The sequence below is a fragment of the Pinus tabuliformis genome, chromosome 8, assembly GCF_031772625.1.
Source record: "Pinus tabuliformis cultivar Carrire ecotype Pingquan chromosome 8, CPIR1, whole genome shotgun sequence".
In the NCBI taxonomy this organism is placed as follows: Eukaryota; Viridiplantae; Streptophyta; class Pinopsida; order Pinales; family Pinaceae; genus Pinus; species Pinus tabuliformis.
The window spans coordinates 1,133,111,842-1,133,131,695 of NC_142294.1; the positions used below are offsets into that span (position 1 = coordinate 1,133,111,842).

The following is a 19,854-nucleotide window of genomic DNA, read 5'->3' on the forward strand; positions in this document are numbered from 1 at the left end:
GTACAGGAGAATTCCATCAATTCATAATTCCAATACTTAGATATAAAATACCATGTTCTAGGTTTCCTTTTATTTCTATGTATTTTTTATCTAAATTTTTAGCCTATAAAATTTTGATTCTTATATCATATTTTTATACACTCATGGATGTAAAAAACACTGCATGCACTTGTCTACTAAGTGCATCAACCACATTATTTCCTTACCTTTAATGTGATTAATTTCAAATTAATAATCAACCAAAAATTACAACCATCAAATTTGTCTAACATTCAAATTTGGTTGTCAAAATAAGTGCTTCAAACCATTGTCTTTAGTTCTCAATTCAAACCTTTTCCCCATGAGGTAATGTCTCCATATTTTTAAGGCATGTATAATGGATTCCAACTCTAAATCATGAATGGCATAATTCCTTTAATTCTCTTTCAACTTCCTTGATTTGTAACATATCACATGCCCATTTTGTATAAGAACTCCACCAAGCCCCTTCTTACATGCATTGGTGCACATAGTGAAATCTTCAATTGAATTAGCTATTTTTAGTTTATGTTCACTTGTTAATAACATTTTTAAATGTTGAAAAGCCCCTTCAAATTTATGAGACCATTCAAATTCCACACCCTTCTTTTGCAAGTAAGTGATAAGGTGAGATATTTTTTTAATCCTTTAATAATTATTATATAGTATTTTGTTAGGTCCCTAACGGATTTTAACTCTATCACATTTTGGGTGTTGGCACTCTTCGATTGATTTGATCTTTTTCAGGTCTACTTCTATCCCTTCATCTAAAATGATATAACCCAAATAATGAATTTTACTTCGATAAAATGAACACTTATTCAATTCTGCATATAGCTAACATTCCCTAGGTACCTATAACACCATTGTTAAATTTTTTCCATGCTTTCATCATATTTTGAATACATGGAGATGTCAAAAATACAATAACAAACTTATCAAAATAATTCTAGAAAATGACATTCATAAGGCACATGAAGACACCTAGTGTATTAGATAACCCAAAAGGTACCATCACGAACTCATAATGTCCATATTGAGTTTGAAATGTTATATTGTTGATGTCGCTTCCTCCTTAATCCATAATTGATGATAGAATGATCTTAGATTGATCTTGGAGAACACCTTATCTCCCCTGCGCTGATGAAACAAGTCATCTATTCTTTGAAAATGGTATTTTTTTAGCTACTTGAAACCAATACACAACCTTAGTGTACCATCCCTATTTTTAACAAAGATCACCGAGACACCCCAAGGTGACACACTTAGGCATATGTAAATTTTATTTAAAAGTTGTTCTAACTACATTTTTAATTCTATAAGTTCTAGTGTGTTCGCCCTATATGATGTTTTGGACACTAAGGAAGTTGTAGGTACTAAATCTATAAATAATTAAACATTCCTTATAAGTGGTAAACCTGGGATTTCAGAAAATACATCTTCAAATTCGTCAAGTTCCTAGTGGTCTTCAATGCTTCATTCCTATCCTTGGCTTCCTCCATTTGAGTTACGTAAATTCAACACCCGACATAACAATAATAATGTAAGGGTGAATCAGTGTAAGGTGAATTCTATGATCATTTCAAAACCTTTTATAATCAAGAGAAATAGATCATAAGAATTATATCATTAACCATAATATTGCAGCATCAACCTAACCTAGGCTACAACCTAATTGAGGCACGAACCTAGAAAGAATGCAAGAGCTTCTCACTATAGGCTACAATTTTATTAAGGTTCTAACCTATGTGATGAGCAGGCTCTAACCTTCTCTAGGATCACTTTAGATTGAGGCTCCAACCTCTATAATGAGTGGGATCTAACCTGCTCTATGCTCCAACCTTATTGAAGCTACAACCTCCCTCTTCAACCTTTTGTGGACCTCTATTTCACATCATTTTCAAACTAAATACATTGTCGTCATATATCATTGAATCATAAGTAATTTCACAATCTACAACCTATAACCTCTATCACTGCATAGTCCATGATCACTACCACATCTCGCAACCACTGCCATTGCAATAATCTGTCACCATTATCATAACAATCATTATCATAACATGCAACCATTATTGTTGCAACCATTGACATCATAAATATTGCCACAAATTGTCATATAACCAACTATCACTAGTTCTCATATTTCTACCCATACTTTGCTTCTACCAATTCATCAATCTGGACACTCAATACCCTTCTCATAACTTTCTTTCATCATGTATCCAAAAACTACAACAACCCGCTCATAGAACCTCAAAACATATAAAAATGATTCTAGTCAATAAATATATGTTAACAAGGTTTTCCAAGCATCTAGAAACAACCACCACTAAGTATTCATCATCATGTCTTCTCTAGAACTCAATTTGGATTGATGTTGACCCCAAAAACTTATAAAACCCATATAAAACCATGTAATAAATTAATTGTTCTACAATTTATCATTTTTTGGGAGTGCTTCTACAAACTGGACATACCTTGTCACGGTGCTACAAAATGATAGTCGGATAATGCTTAATGATACAACAAAATGGCATATATATTTAAAAATAAAAATACAAACCAAACCTGGTAACGAGTGGAGGTAAAATCCGAGACCTCATTAATATCAAATAGGCCCACAAGTAGTCGTGCTATTTGATGCCACTTGTGATGGCATTCCACTGAACCGCATATTGTTTGAACAAAATGCTTTTAAGTAACAAGGGACATGTCTCGTAGCAGATTCACATATAATTTTAACGCAAAGAGGATTAGGTCCCATAGCCTATTCACATGTGCCTTCAATGCAACAGTGGGCAGGCTCATAGCTTATTCACATATAGTTTGAACTTTGTGAGAAGTTTACGTGGATCTGCGACTATGGAATGCTCTTAAAGATGTTGGTGACTCTTACTGGCTTTATGCCTTGGTAGAAAAGGTCTTTGTCTACACATCATACATGTGTGATTCAAATCCTTCTACATAGGTCAATGCCACTCCTATACCTTTCCCTATCGGTATGAATTTATAAGTCATGGATTCAAACTGACTATCATACAAATCAAACAAACCATAAAATTTTCCACCAAAACAAACCATAACGATTACAAAAAAAAAATGTGCTTGTGAGATTAGACACTGTGCTTGGCCAAAACATAATATATTTTCATTGGAAAGTTTTTTTTCCATTACATTTGATCGAAGGGATTATTTGTAGCTAATTTTGTGGCCCGGGGCTCAATGGAGTTGACATCCCATTACAAAATTTCCATAGTTTATAAAGGTTTTATAGTTGGTCGACTTGATCATATAACCAAAGCTAACTCTTATTTATGATGATGTCTTATTGGTTAATAGAATTCTCAATCCAACCATGTGACTTCCTCGTGTGACCTTTTCTTGGGGGTCACTGGGAATTTTCTTGATGATGTCATCATGACATCATCAAGCCACATGGCAGCCCATGAGTGGTGTCATCTGTCAACCTATTTCAGCCCTTTCACTAGTCACAACATGCCAAATAAACTTTCCATGCCGTGGCCTCTATCTATGCCATGTTCTAATTGTTACAGCACACCCTGTGGTTGATTTCCATGTGTTTGGCTAAAGGATGATGTGTTACCTATGTCACCATATCCAGCCAATTGGACTATGCCAAGTGTCAGAGAGGGATTGATCCATTTATTCCATACATGTTGTAATCCTATTGGGTCATTAATAGGTGTTAAGTATCATGCAACTCTTTCCCACATCCATCATCCATTTTAGTGATATTGATCCTAAGTTTTCCAATTAGAGAGAAGATGCACACTATTTAACATGGTAAATGGCCATGCATGTTTCATTGAGATCTGTTATTGACTTGGTCAATGAACAGTAGGTGTGCCATAACTTCTCATCCAGTAGGAGTTTTTAAGGGAAGGATATATCATTGGAAATGTATTGACGATCTCTACAGATAATGCATTTTGTAGGATCATTTGAACATCATAGTTGCATCAGAAACTCAAATAACGTTAAATACCTTCAACTTCACTTCAAAAGAATCTATCAGAGATATATATGTCATATTGCTTCATATAAAGTCTTGATTCTTTCTTAGGCATCATGAATGGCATTTTTGTTATCTCATGCATCCCCTTTGACATCAATAACATCTTGTCGTCATTAATGACAACACTATGTGCAACAATCTCCCCCTTTTCGTTGATGGCAACACCATTAGACATAGAAAATAAAAAACTCCCCCTATGCCAAAGCCTTCCTTCTGTAATATCCCCTATTCAAATACATTCCTAAGTCAAATTCAATGCTTGTATCAATGTATGCAATCTCTCCCTCTCTAACATCACTACTACATATAGCATTAAATTGCGATGGCTCTTTGTCTTTCTTGCAATGAGCATTCATAACTATAACGGCAAAAAAACTTTCGCAAAACGTCGAACATTTTATAATCATATTTTCGACATCTCCTTGATCATCAAAAGTTCAATGGTCATTGTTGTCGCAATTCTTAGCATCATTATTTCAACGAAAATTGTCATTGCATCTCATTTGAATACACCCTATTTGTCTTGTTCTTTCCGTAGGAATTGCAACATTTGGACTTCAAAATTGCGATGGAGTTGGCAATTGCAACGTTCTGTTCATATGAATTGAAACGTTCTCTGCAAGGAATTGTGACATTTGGGCATCGAAATTGAGACGTAGTTGGTAATTTAAAAAAAAATCACCTCCCAAAAATATGTTTGACCTTTATGTTAATTTTGGACAAGAACATTGAATTAGCATTCAATATTGACTTGCATGCAAGGATGGGATAAATCAATCATGTTAAATTTTGAGGCTTTAATGGAATTAATTTGTTGACTATGTTTGATAGTGAATTATATGTAGCATTGTCCACAACAACAAAAAATAGGAAATTTTTGGTCAGTCATCTATTTGATGAAATGGTTCAAATCGTGTTGATGCTCAGAAATGTCCTAGCACAACACAAGATGTACTTCCCTATCAGAGTCTCAATTAGACTTTTTTTCATTATTGGCAATCCTGCCTGGAATTTTGGAACTAGTTTACCCTTCATGAAACAGTGCTCCAACAAATGGAGACTTGATTTGATGCAAGGAGATTTTTACAAATTGAAAATATGAACAAAATGCAGTCATCTAAATCTATTTTATATGAAATTTTCCAACTCTTTCTATTTACTGGTTTATATACAAGCCTAGGCTCAAACTTATATCCATGGAAAACAGATATAGATAGTACATTCGATAACTTAAGATTAATCGAAAATCTATTATTTAAATCATTACTGCAAATATGAAATCTACGGTGTCCACGAACATATAAAAGGATCCAAAATATAATAAGACACTCATATGAACATATAAAAAGTTCCAAAATATAATAAGGCACTCGTATGAATAGATGACAACTTCATGTAACAATCATTTTGTCTTGACCTTGCAAGTTAGTGAATCTCAAATCAAATCATTTAAAAAGAGTTAATCACTACCTATAGTATCCATGCACAAATTACTAGTAACATATATATGTGGAATAAAAAATGAACAAAATAATCAAAAGATTTAAATCAATCAATATTTCATCCATCAATGTGCATGTAAGACAATTTAAAAAAAATAACTAGTTACTATATCACTACGCTGCAAATCCTTAAAAAAATAAGCATTACTTCACAAATCAACAAGGTTCATACAAACATTTTTTCACATGTAACTTTATATAGTAACAAGAAAAGAAAAGAAACAATTTTCTCTTTTTTTTTTAATTATATTTTTGTTATTTTACTTATAAATACTATATATTAATTGAGCGGATTCAGTTTATTGAGCGGGTTCAGTAATCATGAAAAGCGAAACGGGTTACAAGTGTGTACTGCAATTTCCGAACCCCGTTTTCAAAGCAGATCCTGGTTTTACAAGTTTTTCGAACTTCTACAAGATTTTGTTACAATTACAATAAAGCTGGTTTTAACTTTTTTCAACTGATTTTAGAGATATCCAATCAATTTACGAGAAGGAGGAATGTTTGGTTGGAACTGTGTGAATCTCTCGCTTTTCCAGTGCACTATCACAGTGCTATGTATATGCAGTCGAGTCCATTTTCTTGTTTCTCTGATCGGGTTTTTATTAAATTTAAAATGATGACCGAACAGAATCCAGTCCACCTTCCTTCAACCGATCTGGGCATATTCGACCCTCATTCAACAAATCTTAGTATTTATATTTTAATTGATTATACAGATGGACTAATGGCAGAGCCATATCATGCTACAGATATACGTGGCCGAGTTGGTTTTTGTTGGTGATTCTGTACACTTCCTTAAAAAAAACGTCGAACTGATTGATCCTTCGTAAAAAACTCTGGCGAGAATAAGGGATTAAACAAACGATAATCAACACACCTGCATGATGCAGAAAAGAATCTCGGATGAAACAAAGCCTGAAAAAAAAAAAACATAATCGCATAAAAATCAGTTCATATACATTTTACCGAATGGCTAATGCGGAGATAATATAAGGGGATGAGAAGAATATGCCCATAACCGAGAAAAGGAAAGCAAAAGTGAGGTGATAAAGTGCCACACTTAAAACACCACTTTACCGAAGCCAAGTAAAAACAAAAATAGGGCCCATTTATTATCAAAACTTGAATCTAAAAATGGGGTTGTTGCTACAACGGATCTCCAGAAAGGCATACTCATCTGCTAGATATTGGAGTAAACAATTCCCTAAGAGAGAAATTGATGAGTCTAAGGGATCACACCAAGAACCTTCATCACTCAATTATAGACCTAACTCTTCTCCACTCATGCCTAAAGGTCCCCTTAGTTCAAGAGTTTTCCAGATGTCCCACTGGACATCTCTAAACCAATGTCCTTGAGAACACATACAAAGCAATGATGGTGGGGATCCATGGAGAACACATACAGAGCAATGATGGTGGGGATTCATTGTGACGGTTAAGGGAATGGGGAATGGAATTGCAAAGTTTCCACTATGAAATGCATCCTAAGGAACCCAAAAAATGATTTGGTATGAATTTCTTCTGAAAGGAAAATGCAGATTATGGAGAAAACTTAAAAGAATAGATACATGTTTGGAGAATTCATAGGATCCATTGTGATTGTTAATGGAATAGGGAATGGAATTGCAAAGTTTCCACTATGAAATGCATCCTAAGGAACCAAAAAAATGATTTTGTATGAATTTCTTCTCAAAGGAAAATGCAGATTATTGAGAAAACTTAAAAGAATAGATACAGGTTTGGAGAATTCATAGGCGAGAGTCTACAACTAGTTTAAAGTAGTTTTTATCTTGCATCATATAGACCCAACTTCCCATTATCAATAACTGCTATGAGCAGCCTATGAAAATATCTCGGAAATTGAATTATAATCTTCTCCTAGTATTGCATCTAGCAATCCACACAATATGCCCATGGTTTCATAACTTCCCCATATTCAACACCCTCGTCTCTTTTTGCATCAACTTTCCTTGCTGCCTAATTTTCTTTATTGTTCCATTTCCATATCTTTCCTATTCCTATCCACTATTGAATTCACAAGTTTACACAACACGATGATGAAACGTATAAGATGTTCTCATTACTTTCAACCACATACTTCATAACTAATATAAATAAAACCCCTTTAAATTCATGGCTAGAAACCCTGTACGACCATCATTACATGATAAAATTAGCAATAAGTAGGGTAAGTATTAATTGATTTTTAATATCTCTATCAAATGAACCCCAAAGAATCAGTAGTGTCATTACTGTGATCCAACAAACCATATCCTTTCAAGTTGAACCTATAAATACATTACTTATTTATTTATATATGAACATATATTATTATTTGTTATAGTCAACGTACCAGTTTCACCAAGGCATTAGATATATTTGAGTTTTAATCTTAAAAGAATCATCATGGAGCTAAAATTTTATATTCAGGATAGTTTTTAAATAATTTGGTTTTTTAACCCTAGTTTGTCTAGGCCTTGGAGAAATACATGTCACTTTCCTCATGCAATAGGATGCATACTCAAAATAACTTGTCATGAGAATAAATCAATTGAAAGTATGCATAAAATTTCTAACAATTTTGAGAGCTAATTAGATTGAATACAAGTTAACTTAGAACTTATATGTTGTCAATAATGCTCACCAGTCATTACATATTACATACTCAGGAGCTACATAGCCATAAGTTCCCATGACTTGAGTAGAAACATGAGTTTTTTCTTCTTTAGGTCCATATTTTGCTAGACCAAAGTCAAAAATTTTGGCATTGTATTCTTACATGAGGTATACATGCCTTTAGTCAGACAAAGAACTCATTACAATTCAAAGTCTCTCAATCAACCAAAGACTTACAATTCATACTGTGGCAATGCTTAGTACTTTCAATTATTTGGGATTAAAGGGACAAACTAAATCCAATAGGATGTTGGACATCTTAAAATCTCGATAAATCACATGACTTTCAGCTCATAGATGAAGAAATGTTAGGCCCTTGGCTGCACCCAATCCAATTTTCATCCTGATAGACCATGGCAGGGCAAGGACCCTTCTACATGCACAATGGTAACACCACACTACATTAAACATCTATAAAGGATTTTTGTTAGTATAATATGTAAACAACGTAATAATCCCTACATCTAAATTTAAGATATCCCTAACATATGTGGTGTATGTGGTCAAGATAAATATAAATATTACATCCATAACTTTATAATATTGTGGAAAGATGTACTGATTTTTATCTTGGTTGTTTTGAATGAAAACCTAGTACACTTATACAGTTTAGATTAAATAAAAGGTAGGCACGACCATCACAATTCATCCAAAAGAGAAAGTAGCACTAAAGAAACAATCCAACTGCTTAACCCTAAAGTATGAATGCTAAAATATTGTCATTAAAAATTTAATACATGAAAACATGCACATTTAAAATCTCTGCAAACTAATGTGTGATCACACTAGGAAGATCATTACTTTATATCTAATTTTGGAAGAGTGGTCTAGTTTACAATTTGATGGGGTTGTCAGTGACATAAGCTAAGGATGGATGATTGGTTATCACATTTTCCTTCAAGTTTTGTCTTGCTACTAACAATGAAGATGACCTTTTGAGGGATTTATCTTTGCAGGATTTTGAAAATAAACAAACCGTTGTTGTCTAGAATTTTTTGTTCACCATCAAGCTTAGATATAGAACTCATAGAAAATTAGTAAGCTACATGAATTTTCATAATAATACAATGGTTTCATTTTACTATTTCTAGAAGTCAAGTTTATTGTGAACGTATAAAAAGAAAACTGAAAACATTTGTCGAAAAAATGGTTAACTAAGGGATCATATTATATACCTTAAAATGTCAGGGTTGTCCTACTTTAGGATGGCACTAAAACCTAATTGTAAGTCTAGGATCACAAAATTATAAGGTTAGCATGTAGAGACTATATGGACATAAGGGTGAATCACCTCCAACATCTCCAAGTAAATTATCATCGCATTTAGATACTCATTACCATTTTGTGGAACTTCATATAGGTTCCAATTGATGTTGTTAGTTAGAACATAAACTCATCCACCTTAAAATTGACCAGTCTCAGCATCACTTCTTCTGCAGCACGTTAAGATTTCTTCAAGATAGTTTGAGCAAACAATGTAGAATGCAGCCTTTCTACCAATCACATAGGAATGCCACAAAGTTGAGCAACATGTTGCATAAAAAAGTCACAAGCTCGCTCTGAAACTATCATATTGGTAGGAATCTGCATAACATGAGATACCCCCAACATGAAAATGTTGATTAATTTGAGTATAGCATCATTCATAACATTGATCAAAATCTTGTATAGATACTTCCCAACAACAACATAGAAGTCCACGTGACCTCCATAGGACAAATAGCTCACAGAATCCTCTATGAAAGACCTCACAATGCATCAACAATCAAGCATTGTGGAAGAAAATGGTACAATGAAGGGGAAAGAAGGCATGATGTTTGATGTCTCTAAATGGAATGCCATCACATTCACGTTGTACTCATACTCTTTCTTCATCACCACCTGCTTGTATTTGTCATTATAAAGGACATCAATTATCTATTTTCTGCATTCATTTAGAAGTAGTTCATAATATTTGTTTATGTTCTTATCAAACAAAGGACCCACCTGGTAGCCATATCTTCCCAAAGTCACACCAAGTAGACTCACATAGTCCTTGATAAGGAGAAGATGGCTTGCAACCTACATACATGAAAACTGATCCTCTAAAATATAGCTCATCTTTGTTGCAACACATAGTGTGATCAACCCTACAAAACCAGCGGATCCCCTAAACTATGTCTCCTAGTAGATCCATCTCAAGGCCTCCAATCCTATTCAAGAAAAAAGGAATTGAGAATGGAAACTACTTGGACTAAGCATGGCCGACCATAAGAATCCTAGGATACCATTACATAATTATCACATGGCCTATAAGGCTTTGAAACATACATCTCTCTCGTATTACAATGGTGTTTCCCTAAAATATATTAGGTACCTCCCATGAAGTAACAACTTACAAAGACAAATGAGTTTAAAAAAAATAAGTCCACACTTTAAGAGGGTCAAAATTGGACTACCAATTTTTTCCTATTTTTGTTTATATTTTCAAAGATTGCAATGTGCCATTTTTTCCAAATCACACGATTTTTTCAGGCTGAATTTTCATTTGAGGCTTGACATCATGAAAAAATTTAATGCCACCAATTTTTCAACAATTGTTTCATATATGCTCTAGATTGTCTATTATAATGATGTACACCACTTACTTGATATGAGAGTTTGAAATTATCATTTTTGTAATTGTGATTTGGAGTATATTCTGCAATAGAATCCATGTTGTTTATTTGTTTCAAACCCTCAAACTAATGTTCTTCATCAAGGCATACACCACTTTACCAAAACTTGACGACTAAATCAGCCACATTCTTCATTAACCTCTTTGGTCTAAAACATGTCCTAAAGGATATTATCAATGTCCCCTCTGCTTCATATCTAGTCAACTTAATAAATTTCCAATTTATTCAAATCCACCAACAAAAACATCTAACCTTTTAATAAAGTAATTTATCGAGATTCATCCTAGCTCTATAACTTGAACCTTTGACTGGCTTCCTACAAACATGAAACTTTACATCTGAAAATCCTCTATTAGTTTCTTCCTAGACAACTTGCAACCTAATTGTCATATCCTTTCCTTAGCTCACATTTGGCTTCTTGCAATGAGCTTATGAATTTCTCCATTATACTAATCATTGGCAAAAATTAGAATTGGACGATGTGTTAGTTTTTTCTATGTTTGATGACATCCATTACATCACGATCACTTTCAATAGTTGTGTAATAGTACACACGACATTTTTTTTACATGTGGCAATGGTAACTTCACACAAGATAAGTATGCTTTGTAGACTGCAATAAAAAAGCATTCTAAATCCCAAGGGTGATTTATAGCCATCATATGCATGTTTTTGAAGGAAACCAGGTAAAGTTTGCATTTCAATACAAAATAATTATGGACATTTTAAATATCACATCTACTCAGGAACCACTTCAAACATTAAATAAGCCCTTTATGTTATGAACATGTTTCTCGATTCATCACATTCACTATGTTTGCAATCAAGGATTTGAACCAACAATTATGGTTCATATTTAGGATTCAAAAAGAAATAAAACACTGAACTACCAAGGCTATCAATAAATAGATAAAGGAGGTAAAAATAACAGTTGCCAATAACCCTAAATTTTCAAATTTTATTATTAATTAGAATTAAGGAATGTTTTTGACAAAAGTTAAAAACATATAAGTTTTTATGATTGAAATGATTATTTAAATGATAATATTGAGATGATAGGAATGTAAGATATATAATTACATTAATTAGGAATGTGAGAGTTATAAAATTCATATAAGATTAAAAGATATTAATAAATTTTCCAAAGATAATAAAATGGATAATATATATATATATATATATATATATATATATAGATGGTGATTTTAAAAAAAAATTGTTGATTAATTGATTATAATGATATTAATTTTATATCATTTGATTCAATGGGGTTATATATTGATAAATTGATGTGACATATGATGAAAAATATAAAAAGAGATTGATGATGTGACAAATTAAGGATTCTTCATGGGAGGGGAGGGGCGGTTTGGAAGAGATTGATTTGGATGTCAAAGTGGGAATCCAATTCTCACTTATGGTCCATCCGTCATCTCCATTAAGGTTATTAGGGTGCTTACTAATTTATATGGCTTCTATGAACTTCCTATGGAAGTAATGATAAATTTTAGCTAAGCTACGGGTATTTTCAATACAAATTTGATGTTTGGTTTTATTAGAATGATCAGCCAATGTCAAGGTTTTGGACTTGTTGTGTTCGATGTGAACAAAATGTTCATAGATTATAGTGTTAATGGATCTGCCAGTTTCACCTGCATATGGTTTACCACAGGAACACGAAATTAAATAGACACCTTAAAGGCACTTAGGGTAAATGGGATATTTTACAAAATTAAGGGAGCTACGAATAGTGTTTAAAGGCTTGAAGGTGGTCAAAATATTATTCTTTTTTAGGATGCGGGAGATTTTACTCAAGATTCAATGAAATGAAAAACAATTACCTTTGGTGAGTCCTTTGTTAAACTATACAATAATTGAGATTAAAAATATTAACTTGGGTTACCAATTACATCAATTTGATTACCTTAAGGCTTATCTATTTAGGTCCCAAAACTACAGTACTACCTAAGTTTCCAATTTTTACAAAAATATCTAAATTTTTTACCTAGAGAAATGCACTAGAGTTTCACATCACTTTGTCACAATATATTATTGTCAAGAAAAATCTACAGAACACAATCATGGATTGCTACTCTTTGTGTTATTCCACTATAATGTTCCATTTTTTATGGAAGAATATAATAAGTACTTTAACTGTTTTTTTCCATAGTTTTGTGCTCGCATATATTGAAAACCTAGGGTTTTTGTGAATTGTTAGTAAGAAAAGATATAAATATGTACTAATGTTTCTAGATTGAGACAAATTTCACATACCCAACAATATTGTATGCTTATCCTTTCAATAATAATAGTTAAATATTTTTGGCATCAATTTCAACTAGGAGTTGGGAATCCGACACATATCTCTAATATTTCCCTCACTTAATGACCCCCTTTAAGAAAAAAATAGTACTTTTAAGCACTATCATGCACCTTTTCATTCATATGGGAAAAGTTGGTTTATCTTACAAAATTATAAAAAATGAATTATGATACAAGGCGTCACTTTATCTTCCAACCCATGTTGGAAGAGAAAACATATATCATGCACTATCACCCACCTTTGTTGTGCTACTTTTCTATTGGCATTCCCCTTTTCAATGGAAGTGGCATATTTTCACATACGGCGACATAATTGTGCTCTTGGAAAATCAACCCTCTATCAGTCTTCTTGTCACACTCAAATTAATAATATAGAGTTGAAATGTTGGGTAAGGAGGGAAGAAAATTCTAAGGCACTTGTTCCTTGGCTCTAGCTAGAAATGACCTGCTAAATAGTTTGATATTTGTATATGTTTTAATCAGGTAATAGAAAAAAGGAAGAAGATACAAATGTTGCAAACGAATTTGAAGCTACTTTAATATTCCTACAATTTCACCCACCTACCCCCAATTGGTTTTATCGTTTATCTGTATACCAAGGAGTTTTTGTCAAAGATGGTTAAGTCAAAAACCATTGATGACCTAAACTAAACCAATTGCAAAAAATTGTAGTAGGACTAATTGGATACCCTCAACCCACAAAGCCTACCAAACGCAATAAAAAAAGGTAATGCCAATACCTACCTACCAACCCATGAGACAAGCATTTCACCAATAATAATTGCAAGAACACAACCAAATCTTAAATTGATGGAAATGGTTAGGACCCCTCACAATGATTTCCCAGCCTACAATATTTGAAATGAACTTGGCTACATTGTGGAAATCATCACATATACATAGGTTATTTGTGATTCGAATTAATGTCCCTAGGGATGTGTTAATAAGTCCAAATGCAAGAGTTAGCTTTTCATTGTGGTTGTGAAGGATGTATTCCCTTTACTCTTCATTAACATCATGCAACACAAAGTGGGTATCAAAAACATACCCGACTTCCTCAATATCCTTAGTCAAGCTCTCTACTTTCTCATAAATATGTTCTGATTGTGGGTGAAATTTGTCTCCTGCAAGGAATGTGTGCAATTCATTTCTAAGCTCAATCCAACTACATCCCATTGATTTTATAAAACCATTATTTTTCATTACTGCTCTCACTTTTGCTACTTCTTCCCACTTTCTAGCTACAACATAAATATTTGATAACAACACATAATTTCTAGGATTTTGTTGTCACCTACTACACTTTTTCAGTGTTTCCACCTACTACACATTTTCACAATTTCTAGGACTTTGTTGTCACCTACTACACCTTTTCGCAATTGTGTCAAATGATGTCAAATGGTTTCCAAAAATTGAGAGCCTAAGTGCACAAAGTTCAAAGAAGAGAGAAAATATCGGAGGTTAAAATTGCAAGGGGGAGGCCAAAAGCCAAAAGCCTAAGTTTCAAAGCCAAAGGGAAAGTTGAGTTTTAAAGAGGAGTCTCGAAATTCAGGAGTCGATCATATTGGAATCGGATATTGGAAGGACGGGAAGAAAATCATATCAGATCTTTGGCGTATCGTAGGTCTATTCAATAGCAGCCCCAAGAAATCATATCAGAACCTCAGCACATTGGGACCTGATGTCGGAAGTGGAGGACCTCGAAGCAGAGGAGATCGGAGGGTTAGATCATCATAACTTCTTATCAAACGAATTATTTATTAAACGTAGAGGTTTCAAAGAAAGTTGAAGTACAAAGGAAATCTTTGAAAGTCCAAAGACCCCAGGGACCTTTTCTCTCTCCTCTGAACAAGGCACATGGTATCTGGTCATTGATCTTGAGAAGAAGACATGATTGATGATGTCAAAATCATGTGGCGGCATGGTAGAAACATGGCAGTAATTTTGGAATTTTGAGGGGCTTAAGGAGAAAAATTTGGGTGACATGTGTCGCCACTCAGGAGGCGTTGTGAGGAGGTGATGACATCAGCATGATGTCACTTCAGAGGTCCGCATTTCAGAGGAAGAGGCCATTGTAACTCTGTTTTAATTAGTATCTGAAAAACTTCTAATGAGACGGTCTTCAATGTTTACTATCACCCGGTCATGGAAAACCAAAAGGACCAAGGGCATAGGGTTGGTCGGAGCACCTAAATGCTAAGATGGAATTTTGGAGGATAGTGGTGTCAGAACTCTTTTAATTATTTCTTGAAAATCTTCCGATGAAGAGGGCTTCGATATATGTTGGCACTTGGTCACAAAGGCCTAAAATAACCAAGGGCTCAAACTAAGGCCAAGTGCCCAAGCATTATAAATAATTTGGCCATCATAAATTTTATTGAAAGAACCTCTGATGGAAGAATCTCTGAAATCATGTGGCAGTTGGTCACAAAAGATCCAAAGAATGAAAGGTGCAAAGTTAGGGCTGAGCACCAAGAGCTATGAGCTCATCAAAAGTGAAAAATATCGTAACTTCAAAGTTAATTCTTAAATTGGAAACTTCCAATGAAGATGGCTTCTAATGCAGACTAGAACACGATCTAAAGAGATCCATAGAACCCAGAGCCAAAGGAAGATTTAGCACCTAACTTCTATGGGCCATACCAAGGATGAGAAATATCGTAACTCCTAGTAAATTCTAATTTGGAAAAGTTCTAATGGTGAAGGGGCTTCGATATGTGGTGGTGCTTGGTCATGAACATCCAAAGGACCAAGGGTGAAGCACAAATTATAAAGGGAGATAGGCCCCTGACAGGAGCCCAAAGGCTTTAACACCCAAGCAGTGACCCTGAGGCCACGAAACACGGTCCTATGGGATACATGGGAAGGGGGCCAATGCAAAAGGAGCTTGGTGGCATCAGACCTTTATGATTTCCGAAGGTTATTTCAAATGAAGTTAAAAGGATATAAGACTCCCATATTTCAACCCCTACAATTTAAGCCTCTTAATGGGCCTCAAAATTAGACATAAATTAAGGCCCATGCCCCTAATTTAAAACATAAATTAAGTTCAGCACATTAAACCTCTCTTTTTGAATTAGATAATTTATTTTTAACTTTAATATATTCATTAAGAAGGTTTATGAATAATTGAATATTTGTGCCTAATATTATTTATTTTTGTGGAATATTATGAGAATATTGGGCAGATTATGAAGAGTTGGAGGAGCATATCATTTAGGGACTTGTTCCCTACTACTCGAGGATCAATAATAAATAATAAGTCAATAAGATATTATGGAATTATGGCAAAAATTGTGGAACTCCAATGATTGAGAAAATCTAGGAATGTGTTCCATTAATCAAGGGAGCAGTCCACCAATCAAGGGAGCAGATCCACTAATCACGGGATTTCGGTGGGGAAATCTTCCTCCATTCATGGGGAATGATTCTTAATCACTTTTTATAAGTACCAAGTCAAATTTTCCTCTAGGAATGATTGAGAAAATCTAGGAATGTGTTCCCTGCCATTTAATGCAAATTCCTAGTATTGGGGACTAGATCCACTTGTTAGTGTCGGTATCTTCATCCCTCTGTCAGAGATCAAATTCTCTTGTTTCATTGCATATTATGTGTCTTGATCAGTCAGTTGCATTCCATTAGGAGCATGAATCATCTGACAGTTGTGGCTTGTTGTATATTTTCCATCATGTCCTTTACCTGTTAGCTCATTTCCATTCATCAAGATCTCCTACAGTCACATTTTGTCTTCAAATTTGCAAAAGTCTTGTTTAGCATTTTAGTTTCATTAGGTCTAGGGTTTCATCAAAGAGGTCTTCAAAATGTCCAATAATAGCTAGCAGGCACTTGAGGAGGATGAAAAAAGTTCCAGTATCAATAAATTTCACTTGGAAATGTATTTTTCCTCAAAACTCTATTTTGAGGAAAAAACAGAGTATTTTAGGTTTTATTTGTATAAATTCATGTATTTTCAATTCTTTCATATGTACATCACTTCAGTGGCAACCCTGGTCACCTTGCAAAGAATCAGTAGCTCCATCCCCTACCAGGCAAACAAAGATCGAATCATTCATTTCATCAAAAAGCTCAAGGAAAGCAAACTCCTTAAAAATAGAGGTGAAAACATAGTGACATTGCAAACATTATAAAAGTGGGTTTTTATGAAACAAAAATTAAAAGCTCTTGTGTATAAATCATTTTCCAAAATCAAAAGCTCATTTTCATTCCAAGAAGCAAGATTGAGCAAGTGGAAAGCCGTGTTGGGAAAGGGAAGCAAATCGCAGCAAAAAATACACAGTTTTGGAGGCGCGGTGCATTGGGTGAGTGGTGCGGCACACATAACAGGTGCGGCGCATAGGGTCGCGGTCTCCAGTGTTAATTTGAACTAGCGCGGTACACATAACAGGCGTGGCACGTTGGGTTTGAGGCGTGGCGCATAGAGTTGCCAAGCCCGTTTCACTCCAAAACTCCCTCAAATTCCTAAAATCACTCAACTCTTCTAGTGTGCAAGTAAGTTAAGATCTCTTCCTTGCCAGTGAAGGAGATTTTCATACAATTTATGATGGTTATGTAAAATAAAAATCAAAACCTACTTCCTTGCCATTTCTCAAGAAACTATTGCCTAGGGTTTGCATTGGTCATTTTAACTAGCAAGTTCATTCTTCCACTCCTTCATTTTTCCACTTCTCCACTCATTTTCTCAGCCTATACCCCATTCCCTAACTCCCATATTCCCAAAACTCATTTACCCCTACCCCCAATTCCCATTTTCCCAAATCCTAAGTTCTAACCATAAATCCCCAAACCCTAATGGTTGTTCTTAAAGCCTAAATATCACTCCCCAATCCCCTGTTTCTCAAACAAAACCGTATCCTAACAGTCCCAAAATCCCTCATACTCCTTTCCCCCACAGTCCCTAATACTCCTTTCCCCCACATGCACCAAGGAGATCTTATAAGGGTTGCAAACATATACGAGAGGAACCAACCACACTTGCTGAGCTGCAAGCCTGCCCTCTCGCTATCACATGCTTCCAACACCAATCCTGCTATGAGTTCTATGAGATGGTTGCTAGAGTCCAGTATCATCATGAGTTGGCCCAGTTGTTTGTGCTTCATTTACATAATGGTCAAGCCACTTTCGCTGGTGTAACATTCACTTTAACACGAGAGTCTATTTCTCTAGCAACCGACATTCCTAATATTGGAGAGCAATGGAATAAGAGGAAACAAATTGACAGCGAACATTATGAACCATACATTAAGCCCAGTTATATGAGACAACTCAGTAGAGTGTTTCCCTTTCGGTACCTGAAAGATTCATATGCTCTTTTAATGAAACTGATAATGAAATATTTCAGCTATGAGGGTCGGTTTTCTCGCTTATATGCCTATCATATCACGTTGTTGATGCACTTTACCAGGGTGAGAATGATGAATCTCCCCTACTTCATGTGCCGAAATATTGAGAAGATGACCACCCTAGTACAACAAAAGACTCCTCAACAGTAGCTCAATAGTATATATCATTTTTGTCTCATTAAGATTGTGGTCGTGCATCAGCTTGGTTTGCAGGGAATCTCATGGGAGGATTTCATTTCTCTTGAGTTCTTCACGGCTCCTCAGGTACCTCCAAATACTTTTTATGAGGCAGGTGGACCTTCTCATCAGCAGGAGGGTCATGAGACACAGACCGCTAGTGTGTTGGTGTTTGTCACCTATCAGAAGGGCACTAGATGGTTATTTGCAATAGCAAAGCGAGTATTATCTCCACCCGGGGTGGAAGGGGTCTCGCTTCCTTCATCAACACAGTAGGTTCAGGACAAGGGAAAGAGGACAGTACATGATGAGCGGCCTTCAGGTGAGCAGGAGACTGATTTCATTCTCATTGAGGGTGATGATATTGATTTGGGCCCACAAAGCTCAAATCTCAAAGAAGTCATCCAAGAGCAACAGGCAGACATCAATGCTTTGTCCCTCAACTTGGAAAGAGGTGCGTGGATAATAAAGTACCTGGAGCAAAGAAACAAGCAACTTGAGGATCAGCAAGTGATCATGGAGTTGCAAAACATACGAGAAAACCGCCAAGTTGACAAAAGAAGGAAGGTGAAGCTCACATCACTTGAGAAAGAAATCAATGTCGACCGAGAATAATGGCTTGAAAGAGCTAATATCCACTTAGAGAGGAGGTTGGATAAATCCATCAATGAGAAGAATATGTTGAGAAACATGGCATATCATTATTTGTCAAGGAATATGGTGTGCCAAGCAAGAATCAGAAGCTTGAAGGTAAAATTGAAGAAGAGATCGAGGAGGCAAAAAGTGCAAGATAAAATTCAAATCTTGGCTGAGGCTTCCTTGGCCTAACACAAAACTTGATGGAGAGTACTCAGCCCAAATTTCAAAAAATTTGGGACACTTTTTCCACTTTTGAAATTTTTGGGCTAAAACACAGAATTTTCTGCCCTATGCACCGCACCACCTGGCGCTCCCTTTTGATGGGAGCGTCCAAATGACAAAAACTTAGCATTTTTGTATTTGGTATGAGAAAATATGCTTGCCTACCAATGGAAAAGAAATTTTGACAGGTTTTGAACCCTCAAAAAGGTCAAAAACACTCAAAAAATGACCTTACTGCC

General features: G+C 34.9%; 1 pseudogene; it reads right to left on the minus strand.

Moving 5' to 3' along the window:
* Window positions 1-9,490: 9,490 nt before the first annotated feature.
* LOC149239330 (exocyst complex component SEC15A-like) overlaps window positions 9,491-19,854 on the minus strand; it is a 115,964-nt pseudogene continuing 105,600 nt past the window's right edge.